Raw genomic sequence first — 13,966 nt, 5'->3', positions numbered from 1 at the left:
CAGATAAGTGTAGCTACCACCTTTCATCAAATAGCACCTTTTTCCAGCAAATAGAGATCATTGCAGAAAACTATAACAGGACACAATGCAGAGATTACTGGATTATGGTACTCCAGCCCCACCGGATATATCTGTACCACAGCTCCTGCATCTATGGCTTAGGAAACATCTCAGAAATCTGTTGTGAAAATCTCTACTAGAAATGGCTGCATAAACAAGCCTGGACCAATAATAATATCAATGGACATGTTAAGGTGAAAGGATGCCAGGTTATATCCCTAGACAAAGAAATACAGATAACTATTGACTGCTGGAGGAAGGAGAATTAGTCACTCTCAATGATGAGTCCCTTTTTGGATGTCCAGTACAGGATATTCAGCCCTGAAATCATATACATACTAACAACAAAAATGGATTCTGTAATTCTATTTACATCTATTTGTACATACACTTGTGTGTGTGTGTGTGTGTGTGTGTGTGTGTGTGTGTGTGTGTGTGTGTGTGTGTGTATAACAAAAATATTCAGAGTAAATGAAGTTACCAACTTAACAGTGGGGAGTAATAGGAGGAGTCTGAGGGGATAGAGGGTACAGACTCTATCCTGAAGGAGGAAAGCAGACAGTAAGTGATATAATTCTATTTTGATTTAAAACATCTAAAATTAAAAATGTTGCACTGAACAGGATAAACACGAAATGTTACATATAAAATGCTGCAACCCTTTAATACACTTCCTCATGTCGTGGTAACCCATGACCATAAAATCACTTTGTTGCTACGTCATAGCTGTAATTTTGTTACTGTTATGAATTGTAATGTATGCATCTTATATTCAATCCCCAAAGGGCTTGTGACCCACAGGTTGAAAATCACTGATCCAGAATGACTTATTAAGAAACAATAATATCAGCCGGGCGTTGGTAGCACATGCCTTTAATCCCAGCACTCGGGATTAAAGAGGCAGGAGGATCTCTGTGAGTTCAAAACCAGCCTGGTCTACAAGAGCTAGTTCCAGGACAGCATCCAAAGCCACAGAGAAACCCTGACTTGAAAAAAAAAAGAAACAATAATATCTAGAAGTCATGAATGATAGTAGACAATAAGAGACATTATGGACACAGTAAGGGATGAGAGGTAAGTACTCCATTTAGATTGCATTCCTTTTCACTGCTAATGGAGTTCCGATCTCTGGAAATAATTCTTGGTTATACTAACTTGAGAAAATCTGGTCATAACAAGCTTGTTTCAAATTTTTTGTTTTCTGGTTACTTCTTATTCACTCTTCTTCACAAGTCTCTCTGAAACTTGGATACTCAACAGTGGTTTAATTTAAGGTTCTGCATTCCAAACCATCCCAGCTGATTTGATTGGCTCAAGCCTCCACTCAGTGGGTGTTTTGGCTGTCAAACTTGTACAATCTCACTCATATGACTAGTATTTGGCAGCCTGTCCACTAAGCCACATGGATAACTGGACCACAGGTCTGTCGTCATCTATCAGGTTAGGCACAGACTCTATTATAGATAACCCCAGGATTCCAAGAGCTGCATGAACAAGCTACCAGGTATGGGCATTTTTCAAGCAGCTATTGTCTTACCTTTGCGTGACGGCCAAGTTTAATTACTCTTTTGGAATGTTGACTTATCTCTGTTCTAGCTGGCCATTTAACATAAAGTTCAAATTGTTCAAGGTGTTGCTGTATCATAATTACCAAGACCTGAGTGGAAGCATTCCCTCTTTAAAACAGGGTCCTCAAAACATAACTCTCTGTGTCAGAATTGTAGGGACAGAAATCTTAAGCTTCCCACTGGTTCCATGACAGACTATTAGTGAAGCCACCACTCCTTACAGCCATTGGTTTTCATATATTTCCCTAGTAGGACACAGTAGTGTGTGTTATTACTGATTTTGACTATGTACTGTTTTGGAAGAGTGTGTTATTAATTATCTCTGAGCTGTCAACTTCAGCTGCAGCTTCAAAAGAGTCTTTTGTCCTTCTGTCAAGTCAACACCTACTCAAGCATATAAAATAGGAGATCATTGGGTTCCTAAAGCAGGTGTCTAATTCTGTACCACAGAAGGAAGTGTTGAATGCAGCTATCAGATGATTTTCTCATAGGATATTTTAGTGTTATTACCTATTTTTGTGAGGTTGGACTTCTAGCACCAGCAAAGGACCAGTTGAGTAGCCTTGGGAGATGGGAACTTAAGGACCTGTGATGACGGTAAATGATTTTCCCATCTGCCCTCATGGCTTCTTCATGCGGGCAACCATTGTACTGATACTGAATTGTCCGAGGACAGGAAAGGACAAAGAACTTGACAAGTCACTTTCTCTGTTCAGTTTTTCTTCAACACTGGATACTTGGAGATAACCATTGAGGAGTATAACACTTACCCTTTGTGGTCTAAAAAATTTACAACACGCTTAGCATCTTGAAATACCAAAATGTTTATTGTTTTACAACACTGTATTGTCAGAAAACAGGAAATGTTGCTTATAGTTCAGCTTCCCTTGAAAGGTAGCCATCAAGGGAAGGAGTGTCAGACTGTAACCTGAGGGGCCCTTTACAAGTTCACCGGGATAACCTCCAGTTATCATTATCATAACATGGGCTAGTACAGTGTTCCCTGAGTATCCTTAAGTCAAGGAGTTATAGTCCCTGGATAAAGTGATGAAAGTAAGAACAGAAAGCCACAGTGTTTTTTTACAAACGAATCTCCAAAAGGGCACATCATTGTCTTCTTTCTATTATTCCCATTAGTATTAGTAGGAAACTTAGGCTTCTGTTGAAGAGGACTGTATCAAAGAACTACTGACAACTGAGGAATGCTGCAAGCAGGAGACAAGTTCTTCCTCAGGGAAAAGCACCCCAGTTGGTTACATACAGGTAATATTATATGGGATGATCAGGATATATTTATGTATTCAGTTTCATATATGCATATATAATGTATATATACACACAGCAACAATTTGAAAAAAGAGGCCATGATTTCGAGAGAAAGCAAAAAGGGTAAATATGAGGGGTTGAAGAAAGGAATAGGAATGAGTATGTAATTAAAGTATAATTTTGAAAAAGCAACTACAACTACAGAAGTATACTTTTAGACATACACAACTGATACAATGAGTGACACACATGTCTTCAGGATGTATGCTGGCTCTCATGTGTATAATCACATATTTCTGTTCTATCTGTCTCGCTTATGCTGGCCATTCACGTACTGCTGAATTGCAACATTTCCTCCAAGTTGAAATATTTACCCCAGGAAGGAGAAGGAGGCTCAGAAGCCCCTGATGGTAAATAGGAAGTAATCAAAAGGTCACTTGCCCAAGAAACATAGAAGCTTGGGAGATTCTTGGGAGCTCCTACCAACAGCACAAAAAAGAAGTGGGTGGGCATGAAGACTCTGACTGACCAAACTACAGTGACAAAGGCCTTCTGTTGTGGAAATTGCCTGCAAGCTGCGCACGGAGCTCCAGGGTTGCAGTTTCCAGGAGTTGCCATCCACAGTGGGTTTGGACTTCCAGGTGATACAGCTGCTGAGGCAGAAAGATGGCAAGTTAGTTCAAGACCAGACTGGGCAATTTAGCAAGACCTGAATTAGATTAAATAATAAGAAGGAAGATGGGGAGGGGGAGGCAAAAGAAACCAAGTAGTTTAGCAAGACTTAAATAGCAAAAAGGGAAAGGAATAAAGGGGGAGAAGGAGAAGAGAGAGAGAAGAAAGAGACTGGGGAACTTAGCAAGACCCTGCCTTAAATTAAATAGCAAAACAGTGGAGGAAAAGGAGGAGGACAAAGAGAAGAAGGAAAAGTTGGAGATAAAGTCCAGTGGCAGGTCTCTTGCCCGACAGACACTAGTCCCTTGTCATTACTAGTTCCCTCAGTTCATTGTTTATGTTTAGTTCTCTTTGTTGCTGTTAGAAACTATTGTAAACAGTGACTTAAAACAATGCAAAAAGTCATTCTCAGGTACACCTGGAAGTTACACTCCAAATTGTCTTGAGGGACTGAAATGAAAATGTTGACTGGACTATATTCCTTCTGGAGTCTTCAGGGTAAATATACTGACATACTGGCTTTCAACTAGGCAACTTGCATTCCCAACCTTCACCGGTCAGATCAAGGTTCTGCTTGACACTGATCTTCCTGAATCTCTCCTTTAAAGACTACTGTGATTCCACCTGGCCAATCCAGATAATCCAAAGCCCCTGAAGGGTACTTTGCCACTTAGGCTGAATAACCTTAGGTTCTTAACTTTGGGGTCATTATTCTTATGCCACAAACAGCACTTAGTATTATCATCTCTGATCTACAAAAGAGATTCTTTTCAATGTTTTTGGGTCTTTGAGTAACATGATCTCAACTATAAACAGCAAGTTTTCACTCCCCATTGTGGACACTCCAGTCTTGTGGTATATCCAACAATTCACCCAGCCTCTTTGTCACTTTGTTCATCTAGATATTAATTAAGCTGCATCTCTCTCACTCATTCTGGCTCAGTAGTTTCTCCTTGATATTAATGCCAATCTATTAGCAGGTTTTCACTATTTCCCAGAGTCCTTTCTAGGCTGGTAAACACTGGCAGAATGCTTTAATATTGTACTCTGTCCAACTTTGTGATACATCTTGTTTTGATTCCAGCTTCCTTGGAATCTAGTCCCATGCCTACTCTCCTGGCAAAGGACCAGTAGAATACCATCTAAGGGGAGTCTGGCAGCAGACAAATGACAGCTGTGCTTTTCAAATGTTAAATATGATTCTTGAAAAATACCAAAACCAAGATGGAGTTGAGGTAGTACTGTTCAACATACATTGAGTAAATGTTGTCTCATCTAATATAGTCTCAAGAATATTTACTGAAAATGTATTTATGTATTTATTTAAACTCTGCCACTGAGTTATACCACCAGTCCCATAAATTTTAGCTTTTAAGGATAGCCTTCATGCTATCATGAAGGAAACACCACACACTGAATAAAGTATTCCTCAGGTTTCATAAATTTATTTGTCTTGGTGCATTTTTGTTAATGTATGTACCTATTTAAATGATCATAGGGTGTCATGCCTGAGGCCATGCTGGACGTCTTTCTCTCATGCTCTGTTATGGGTATCATATTCTGTTTCTTTATGAAATGCTCTGGCCACTCCCTTCTCCATGCTTACATTTATAGTTTTTAACTACAATTGTTTTTCTTATTCAAGCCATCCAGTGGCAGATGCCTCTGTGTTGGAGCTAGACTCCCCATGGGTCTTTATAATCTATTCAGGTCCTGGATTTTAGGTGACATGGGATCCATTAGTTATGAGAGTCAGGCTGTTGATAAACAGGAACACTGAATGAGGATAACTGGTCTTCCATACCTTTACTTTATCCATCCTTATTTTTTTTACCTCCATTTTCCTTTTCTAGTTAAGCGCTTTCAATGCTTCTGTGCTCTGTCAACTTCCTGGATCTGAAGATGCTCTTGGCTGCTTCAGGCCATTTTGAAGAGGGACTGTGAAGACTGGAGATGAGGGCTCAAGAGCTGAGTAGGGGCTTTCTTTTCTCTTGCTCTTGAGGGCAAGATCACAAGTAGGCTTCCTGCCTGAAGTAAGGGGTGAAGTGGAAGAGGATGTCAGAAATGAAAAAGAGAGCCCGGAACTCTTTTTTTTTTTCCTTTGATGTGAGACTGGTTACTGTCAGAATTGCATTTGATTGATGAAACGTTCAGAACGCTTGAGCTTTGTGGCAAGATTTTCCATTTCTCATATACTACAGCTGTGTCACCCAGTGCACGTGAGTATTGACTCTACTCAGTGAATTTGCTCTAGACCTGAGAAATACTTGAATTTATTTTAAGCACAGTTGTACCTAATATTCATTTTGTAGCTACCAGTTTGTACAGGTTGGGGAGATCATATTTGTGTGATGCTAAATATAAGAAATAGAGTTTCTGAAAATTCCTGAATCTTAGTTATTTATCTGCTAACATGGAGGTTGAGTGACCTCTTTTTATCTCTTGAAAGCCATTAAGAAAATTAAATACTGAGATTGGGCAATGAAAACCATTAGATTAAAAGTTAAGATTTTCCTTAAAAATTTAGGGAAGAATATTTGTGTCAAAATCTTTTCTCATGTTTTGTAAAAGGCTAACACAACTATTAAACCAGTTTTAGTGGGCTTTATGATTTAAAAAGAATGAAAGTTCCATTAGTATTTGCGAAATGCCTGATTCGCTCCATTTTTTTTTTTTTTTTTTTTTTTTTGTGAAGAAGTTACCAAACTTTTTCTTGTCTTGGTACCAGAATCAGCTCTGAATTCTTGATAGTGTTGTTTTTATAGTGTTTATTGTCTATAGTGGAAGGAAAATTTATTCACAGCAGACTACAGTAGATAAATGTTATCACTTTTATCATCCTCTGTTAATCTCCTAAAATACATTATAATATATTTGACCTTAAGAAGAGAACGTCACAGTGCCCACCCCAGTCAATCTGGATTGCTAAAACAACACACATTTATTTAAGACATGTCTGGGGGCTGGAAGTTCATGGACAAGCTGCCAGAGTGGTGGGCTTCTTGATGAGATCTCTGCTCCTGGGTATGCCCCTCAGGCAATTATTTTGCTATTGTTGTACGTTTGTAGGTTTTTTTTTTTTTTTTTTCTGGTAGGGTATTTCGGGTCAGAATGAAACACTATGTAATCCATTCTAACCTGATATTCATGGCAATCCCTCTGTCTCAGTTTCTGAAGTGCTTAAATTATAGGCTCAAATCACTGTGCCTTGCTTTATAATGACACTAATCTCATCATAGGGTTTCCATATTCATGGCCTTCTCTAAAATTATTTTACCTTCCACAGACCCCATCTCCCAATTCTATCCCATTGGGAACTGAAATCTCAATTTATGGATTTATTGTGGGCAACAAAACTCATCAAAAATTATAGTTTCCTGATGATGTAGGAGAAATATAATCTGGCCTGAATTAAATTATTTTGATAATGGATGCCTGGTAGTACATCATACTCCACAGGTTTCTTATAGAACTTTTAAAATTAATTTTGAGCTATAGATAAATAACCTCTAAAGAAATTATTGTGAAAAATAAAAAATATTATTTATTTAAAACTTTAAAAATTAAAGGTATTTGATGATCTCGTGGCAGAATCACATCCATTGAAGAAAGGATATGGCAGGGTGTTGTTGAAGTTAAAGAGAGAGGAAATAGCTTTTAAACCTTACCAGGATCTGTTGATAGAATTAGAAACAGCTGCATGTAACAGAAAAATAAAAAGCAATCCCCCCAAACAGAAAAAAAAAAAACCTAACAAAAATAAACAAAAAGAAACTCAAACCACAAAATCCAGCAAGAGAAAACCCTTTATGATAGGTGATTAAGGGTGGCAGAAATCATTCCCTGACTTGCTTTGTCATTCTGGCCTCTTGTGCCAAGCACCCAAATGGCTGTTAAACCCCAGCTGCTCTCCATGCCTCTGTGGAGGGCAGGAACAAAGGATAATTTGGAGCAGGCACTGAAGGGGCACAGACCTTATTTTTAAGGAGATTTCCTGGGATCCCCACACAACACTTACAGTGAACATTTTATTGCCCGCTTGATTATGTGGTCATGCACAACTGAGATGGGGAAATTGGTCGTTTACTCTTTGTGACAGGTTGCTGTAATAACGCTGGTGTTCAGAGGAAGAAGGATGGAGTGTAGGCCAAAGGATACATGAGCCATGAAATAAGATATAAAGCTAACTCTTTCTTTTAGTTCCAATTCTGTCATAGTTTGCTTTTGTTAATTCTATTTTGTGGTGGACATGTGAATGCAGCATTCTGTGTTTTGAAGTAGCAAGAACCATCTTTGAATTCCAAAAGAAGCCAACATGTTATGCCTTTGAGACAGTGACTATGAAAGATGGGGTTTTGTTTTAATCCCATTGACCATTTGTACAATTGAAATTAAACATGAAATTTCAATTTGAAAATAGTAGTCATTGAATATTCATGTCATAGTGACCCACATAGGAAATGTGATGTTAAAAAGTTTTGTCGTTGGGATAGGGATTTAGAATCTTAAATTTCCTCCAGTTTCCCTTTCATTTGAAGCTATATGAGAACATTCTGACGCAGTGTTGTTTAATATTTCAACTGTGTTGCTGTACATAAAGTATTTTCTTAAATACTACTTTCCCATTACTGGGACAGAATCAAATACAAACAGATGGGTCAATGACAATCTTGCTCAAAATGACTTCTCTAAGTCAAAATTACAAGAGTTTTATCAGTTTAGGCCAAGGAGAAAACACACACACACACACACACACACACACACACACACACACACACACTTGAGCAAATAAGCCTCAAAGTACCTACTTTCTATATCTAAAATAAACATTAAAATTACCATCTGAGTAGCAGTGATGGACATCATGTATTTAACATAATTGTTAACTACTGATGAAATCTGGGCCTTGGGGATGCCACTTGCATTGAGCCTGGTGCCACTTTATGGACTTGGAAAGTCACTTAGCATTTTATTTCATCTATGAAATGGAGAATATGGTACCGACTCCATGAGACTGAGATGAGGATTAAGTAAATAACTGGAAATTCAAGAAGCATATAATTGTGCTAATAGTGTTAAACAAATACTACTAGCAAAATTCATTGTTTATGCATCTAATAATCTCAATACTATATGGGGTATGAAAAAGAAGTAAAAAAACTTTCAATTAGGTGTGTTGATTAGCTTCATGCTTATTAAATTCACATTTAAAATTGGACTAAATATTGTTGGTATAATAAAGAAAAATGTACCTATATTTTATACAGAATTTTAAATATATGGCTAGACCACTGAAGACAGCAACTATCAAAACTTCATAGTATTATAGATGAAATTATAGTATCTTCATGAATATTTAGTATACTTTTACAGTATTAACACTGGATCTTCTAAATATGCCATTAAAATAATCAAAATAAAATTGTATTTAGTTTATATATTACTTTATCCTAATTAAATCATAGGTATTTTGTTTAATAAATCCTAATTTCCGGGTGGCAAATTTTCATTTATTTAAAAGAATGTGCAATCTCTTCAGTATTCTTTGTGTTTTGGGAATAATCAGTTCTCTGATATTTATTAAGTCTACTCGTTAAAAGAACTATGGAAATGTTGATTTACTGGTAAATTGCACCCTCCAGTGGAAATAATGTTCATCCATAAAAATGAAATGTATTTCTATGCTGCAGCTCAGCTTAGCATATTCAACTGTCCTTCTGGTTAAATTTTAAAAATTTATGATTGTTTCATATCCTGAAAGAACATACTTCTCTCTGTACTTATATATACAATTATAGTTTTTGGCACCACAGGAAATGACTCTGAGTTTCAAATTCTGAACTAATGATTGATAGTGGTTGGCACAGCTCTCTGTGGGTGCTGTCATCCCTGGGCTGGTTGTTTTTGATTTTATAAGAGAGCAGGCTGAAGAAGCTATAGGGAACAAGCCAGGAAGCAGCACCTCTCTATGGCCTCTGCTCCTGCTTCCAGGTTCCTGCCCTGCTTGAGTTTCTGTCCTAGCTTCTTTCAATGATGGCCTTTGATATGGAAGTGCAAGCCAAATAAACCCTTTCCTCTCCAACTTGGTTTTGCTCATAGTGTTTCTTCACAGCAATGGAACCCTGGACTAAGACACTAGTGTATATAATATATATGTGCAAGTGTGTACATGATGTGTGTGGTATGGAGGAGGGGGACCATCGTCTACAGGTGGAGGTCAGAAGATGTCTTTTTGAAGTTGGTTCTCTTCCTTCCACCTTGATGTGTGCTTCACAGATTTAACTCAGGTCACCAGACTTGCAGTGATTGCCTTTAAGCAATTATCCACTTCCTGGGACTAAAACTTGATCCCTGTTTGCCTTTCCTCTCTCTTCCACAACATGACCTCCAAAAATATCTCCCAAGTTTCCTTTACTTCAGGATTCAATTTACACATCTTGCTCACATCAGGGAAAAGGAAAGCATTGTAGTCTAGGTAGGATGGCTTTTATTTGCACCCTTGGCATTTTCTTTTAGAGGACATAGTGACCTCCTCCTCATGCAGAACTAGGATGAAGAAAAGTTATTTATCTAGTGTTTCCACATTCGCAAACATTTTCTGTCCTTAGTTAAGTAGACCTAAATCTTCTCAAAAGCAAGCAAACAACGACGATTAGTATTTACCTTTGCTTCCCAGAGCTCCTACCGTCCATGCCTTAATTCATGCAGGACCCTGTTGTCCCCTCTCCTCAGTTCTTGTATGGCACCAGCCTAGCATAGGCATTCAGTCATCAGGGGACATTTACTCTTACTCTCATCCCTGTTAAATCACTGCTTCCATGCCTTCAGTTCCGTGTTTTATTTTTGCTTCTGAGCTTTTACTTTTCCCCTATGTTTTATTTTACTTATTTATATGCTTAATTTACTGAGTTCTTAGCTTCTCTTCACCCGTTTTAAAGGGGTAACCCACATCTCCTAAACTTTTATCTTGGATGTATGTTTTGATTTTGATGAAAAATTTCCTTTACAGGTTCATATGTTGAAACTTTGTCCCAAGATGGTGACACTATTTTGGAAGGTTGTACAGACTTCAGAAGTGGGGTTTGAATGGAGTAACAAAGCCCCCAGAAAATTGCTTCTGGAAGTTATACCTAATTCTTCAACCTACGTTTAGCTGAGAACTGCCAGTCAGCATGTTTTTGGTTATCTGCCTCTGTGGTTTTTCTAAGAACCAGGATATCTTTACCTGTGGTGAGCCGGTCGCTGTCCCACAGAAATGGAAACCTTTAGGGTCACTGGGGCACCATACCAACTTCCTGGTGGGGATTCTAACTAGCTCTTGACCTCATTGTATGCAAAGTATACTTGTCTATGCAACAATCATTACATTATATTAAATCACACAATTAAATATTTCCTAACCTATTACAGCCTCTTAAATATACTTTTATTGAAAGAAATTAATATAAAGTTCTGCATATAGAAGTGTTCAATTCTGTGGCTTTCAGTGTATTTGTAAGGCTGAAAATGTAAAGCTGAAGATGCATGACCTCTAGCTAATTTTATAAACTTTCGATGACTGTGGAGCTATTTCCTCTGCATTGAAACATCTGAGGCTCATCAGGAACAAAGCATAATGTACAAGGCTCAGCAAACTCATGAAACTCATGAGGCCTGAGGAGCTCAGAAAGTTGCCTGATTTATAAGGACCCTTCTCCCAGGTTATAAAAGCAGTAGAAACTGTCCAATATAGATTCCTGCATGCTGTGCAGGAAGCTATACAGTCATAGCTTTTATGAACTTTCACCTGTATGGGGATGGGATTCCCAATGATGCCATTGCCCTTGAGCCAACCATGTCCCTGTAAGTAACTCAATAAACTCTGCATCACCAAACTAGACTTAGATTCGATAGCTCCCACAGCTTGTGGTTGATGCTCTGTCTGTGACAAAAAGATGTTTATGTATGTCTCCATGGCAAAAGTCATACAACACAAATGGTACCCAAAAAAAGACTCCCAAAACCAAAGATGAACTGGGGAGGAGTGGGTGTATTGTCTCTGAAATGGGTGGTAAGACATGCAGCTGTGACCTGTCTTCATGGTAGTAGAGCATCCACAGAGTCAATCCTAGTATGGCTAGTGTGTGTACATGCTGTAGCACTGATTGCTTGCTCCCTGTGGTGAGTGGCAACACATGCTACCAACCAAAGTCATTCCAGAGTAGAGCATCCTTCAGGGTACTGTCCTAAGGGTAGCTGTCTTTTTCTTCATGTTTTGGGATATCACTCTGAGTTGTTGATGAATGTAGTTTACCATCTAAGTATGCTAATGCCACCCAAAAGAAGTATGGGTTAGGAAATACATTGCAATGTCTAATAGTGTATAAATCATGGGATTGTAAGGAGGTTATGGTGGCAGTCATGTGTGACAAGACATGTAACTGAGGCATTGTTCTTTGATTTGATGGGAAAAGTCTAAAAAGGAAGAAGGTGGAGATGTTGGTTTTCCATTTCTTATAGCTGAAAGGACCCGAGGTTCAGAGAGTAGACATTAGATCTGTTAAAATATAGAACATTTTGGGGATTCAAAAACATGGAACTCATAAGAAAGCTCAGACAACATGGGAAAGAGAGAAGCAAAGGGTATAGAACATACCCCCAAGGCTCAGTGTTCATACATCTATAATCCATGATGTCACTGGCATTGCTCTTTGAACAAAACAACTGATGGAAACAATTTTAAAAATAGTTTATTTGACTGTGCTAGACTTTTAAAGTCTTCACTTGGCCATCCAAGACCAACTGGCACTTGCTTGGAATAGACAGTGTTGGATCTCTAGAGATCCTTCCCATCCTTTATAAAAAGAATACTCATTATGTAATGCCAGACATAGTGTTTTTCAGATCTGAAAATGTAGTTTGACTTATGTAAAAACAGTAGTTAAATTGTTTAAGTGAAGGTAACCAGTGTGGGTGAAAAAAAACATGTACCCAAAAAAGCTATTAGACTTTGGGTGAAATTCTCAATGCCAGGAGTGAACTACCTTCCTGTGGCTTTTGAACATTTTGTGTGAGAGATTTTACTGTGGACACCAAGCACACATGTCCACTCATCCCAAATAGGGAACCCATAAAAGACCACAATAACTATCACACCAAGGTCCAACTGGGTGAAACAGTGAGCTTTTATTGGGGTTACTAGCAGAAGTGTGGGAATTTCTTATAGGAACAGATGTGGCACAAGGCAGATGCATCTCCAAAAAACGCTCACCTCAATAGAGGTGAGGACTCAGGAAAGCTGCAACCATGATCTCTCTGTAGGATTTACCAGCTTCTGAACAGCTTTGTGGTCAGTCTCCTCCAGAAGTCATTTGCTGCTTCTAAAAGCTGAGCAAGGGCTTTTCAGAACAATGCAAGTTTCAGCTTCCTCCTGAAGCAGATGGGAACAGATGCAGAGACCCACAGATAGGCATTACACAGCTGTAAACAGGGTGTCTTCATCAATCTCACCCCTCAAGAGATCAAGGAACTCCATGGAAGAGGTGGCAGGAAGAATGTAAGAACCAGAGGGGATGGAGGTCAACAGGAAAACAAGGCCCTCTAAATCAACTGAGCAAGGCTCATCTGAACTCATAGACAGTGAAGCAGAAAGCTCAGGACTCCCACAGGTCTGCACCAGGTCCTCCGATATATACTATAGTATTAGCTTAGTGTTTTTATGGGACTTCTGAGTGTGTGAACAAGTGGGTCTTTAATTCTTGAGCCTGTTCTTCGGGCTCTTTTCCTTCTGTCACATTGCATTGTTCAGCCTTAAACATGATGTTTTTTTAAATCTTATTATACTTTATTTTATCAAAAAAGAATAAAAGGATAACCCGTTTTAATGAAAAAGAAGTCCAAGTAGGTTATTTCAATATATTTACTGTTTGGAAGCATCTAGGAATTCTACTAGTTATTAAGATAAGAGCAGTGACAGAAATTAATAAGCTTGCCTCAAACAATTTTTTGTCTGATAAGTGGCTTATACAAGCAACCATACAATATGGTATATTAGGTTCTTTTCTAGTGTTATGATAAAAATACCTGGAATAAGTAGCTTAGGGGAGAGAGCGGTTATATTGGCTTTATAGTTACAAAGGGATAGTGTCCATCACGTTTGGGAAGTCATGACAGCAGTTGGGAAGGCTTGGCAGCAAGACCAGGAAGATGGCTGATAGCATTGCATCCACACTCAGAAAGCAGAGAGAACAGCAAGTGGATTCAGGCTCTAAAACCTCCAAGCCACCCTCCCCCTCTTAGTGGTGAAGTTCCTTCAGCAAGTCTCTACCTCCTAAAGGTATATACCCTTTCCAAAAATAGAAGTTATATGTATTTCCTGCTGAAATCACTACCTTAATAATGAACAAGTATTGTCTCATGTC

This window comes from Cricetulus griseus, chromosome 5, assembly GCF_003668045.3.
Source record: "Cricetulus griseus strain 17A/GY chromosome 5, alternate assembly CriGri-PICRH-1.0, whole genome shotgun sequence".
Taxonomy (NCBI): domain Eukaryota; kingdom Metazoa; phylum Chordata; class Mammalia; order Rodentia; family Cricetidae; genus Cricetulus; species Cricetulus griseus.
Note: the sequence above shows the minus strand (reverse complement) of the source record.